Source organism: Pituophis catenifer, unplaced genomic scaffold (genome assembly GCF_029215685.1).
Source record: "Pituophis catenifer annectens isolate HBS135680 unplaced genomic scaffold, rPitCat1.0.hap2 SCAF_8, whole genome shotgun sequence".
In the NCBI taxonomy this organism is placed as follows: domain Eukaryota; kingdom Metazoa; phylum Chordata; class Lepidosauria; order Squamata; family Colubridae; genus Pituophis; species Pituophis catenifer.
The window spans coordinates 50,221,570-50,224,005 of NW_027256888.1; the positions used below are offsets into that span (position 1 = coordinate 50,221,570).

The window sequence follows — 2,436 nt, forward strand, 5'->3', positions numbered from 1 at the left end:
ATTGTTTTTCACTTTACCATAAGAAATTCTGGAGTATTTATGATGATTACAAGCTTCTCTTAGATATTTAGCATGGAATGGGAAGACACGAATACTTTGACCAATCTCATATATGTCCAAGGAGGGGGAGATAACCTACTTGGCATCAGAGAGTAGTAACAGCATGTGAAATATATCACAAAATAGTAACAAATATGGCAGGAAAAAGTAGGGTAGGAGAGCTTGTAGGATTTTAAGCATAACTTTACTAGCATGTGAAATGAGTGCAATGGTGCGATAGTTTGGACATTCTTTGGCATTGCCTTTCTTTGGAATTGGAATGTAAACTGACCTTTTCTAATCCTGTGGCCACTGTTGAGTTTTCCAAATTTGCTGGCAAATTGAATGTAGCACTTTTACTGCATCGTCTTTTAAGATTTTGAATAGCTCAGTTGGAATACTGTCACCTCCACTAGCTTTGTTGTTGCTCAGATTTCCTAAGGCCCATTTGACTTCACATTCCAGGATGTCTGACTCGAGGTCAGTGACCACCCTATCGTGGTTATCAGGGATGTTAAGCTCATTCTTGTATAGTTTTTCTGTGAAATCCCAAAGAAAAGAAATTTTAGTTGCTACCACTTGTACAATGTTGTGAAACTCCATCAATAGTTTTTCAGGCACTCTATCTATCAGATCTAATTCCTTAAATCTATTTGTCACCTCTACTGTATGTTCATCAGGGATATGATTTAGTTCATACCTGAGTGGCCTAGTGCTTTTCCCTATTTTCTTCAATTTAAGCCTAAATTTTGCAACAAGAAGCTCATGATCTGAGCCACAGTCAGCTCCTGGTCTTGTTTTTACTGACTGTATAGAACTTCTCCATCTTTGGCAGCAGAGCACATAGTTAATCTGATTTTGGTGTTGACCGTCTGGTAATGTCCATGTGTAGTGTCGTCTCTTGGGTTGTTGGAAAAGAGTGTTTACTATGACCATCGTAGTCTCTTGACAAACCAGCCTGTGTCCTGCTTCATTTTGTACTCCGAGGCCAAACTTGCTTGTTATTCCAGTTATTTTTTGTCTTCTTACTTTAGCATTCTAATCCCCCATGATGATAAGGACATCATTTTTTGGTGTTAATTCTATAAGGTGCTGTAGGGCTTCATAGAACTGATCAATTTCATCCTTTTCAGCACCAGTGATTGGGGTATAGTGATTGGATTACTGTGATATTGAATGGTTTGCCTTGGATTTGAACCGAGATCATTCTGTCATTTTGGGAATTGTATCCCAGTATTGCTTTTCCTACTCTTTTATTGATTATGAAGGCTACTCCATCTCTTCTGAGGGATTCTTGCCCGCAGTAGTATACCTGATGGACATCTAAATTAAATTCACCCATTCCTGTCCATTTTAGTTTGCTGATTCCTAAGATGTTAATGTTCGGTCTTGTCATCTCTTGTTTGACCACGTCCATCTTGTCTTGATTCAGGGATCTTACATTCCAGGTTACTATGGAGAAAAAATCTTTACAGCATTGGACTTTCCTTTCACCACCAGATGCATCCACAGCTAAGCGTCCTTTCCGCTTTGGCCCAGTCATTTCACTCTTCTTGGTGCTACTAGTACTAGCCCTATGCTCTTCCCCAGTAGCATATTGGACACCTTCCAACTTGATGGGCTCATCTTCTAGCATCATATCTTTTTTCCTTTTGGTACTGTCCATGGGGTTTTCATGGCAAAGATACTGGAGTGGGTTGCCATTTCCTTCTCCAGTGGATCACATTTTGTCAGAACTCTCTGCTATGACCTGTCCGTCTTGGGTGGCATGGCATAGCTCATAGCTTCATTGACTTATGCAAGCCCCTTCGCTACAACAAGACAGTAATCCATGAAGGGGTTCTTTAATTATATATATATATCTTTAAAAATCATATGAGTGGTAAGATTGTGTGTATGTTATTTCAATTTGAATATAATATGTGGCAAAAAAAACCCCATGCAAATAGTCCACTGAATCAATGGGACTGTTTATGTTAGACAGCATTTGGTTTCTCATAGTGGTGAGCCATATACTTCTATAGATCAAAGTTGATGGACATACATCTATGTCATTTCATCAAGTAGAGAGTTGAATGAATATTTTTATTTCTCTGAATTTATATATTTGCACTTTCATATCTCATTACCATGTGTTAGGATCATTAATTCTGTACCTTGATCTCCATTGTTTTGTCTACTTTTAAAATGTTCCTGAGTTTCCAAAATAAAAGAATGTTACCAAGACAATGTTGTACTTTAAACAAAGTGATCAAAATCTTCTGCATCTATCAGTAGATTTTGAAAATGTCTTATGTGCAAGATGAAATCTAGTTGCACTTAATATATAGTGAACACACACACACACACACACACACACACACACACACACACACATCATAATGGGTTCACTAGATA

General features: G+C 38.0%; 1 pseudogene; it reads right to left on the reverse strand.

Annotated features, from left to right (window-relative positions):
• Positions 1 to 750: 750 nt before the first annotated feature.
• LOC139320719 (craniofacial development protein 2-like) lies at positions 751 to 1,705 on the reverse strand (annotated as a pseudogene).
• Between the last annotated feature and the right edge of the window lie 731 nt (positions 1,706 to 2,436).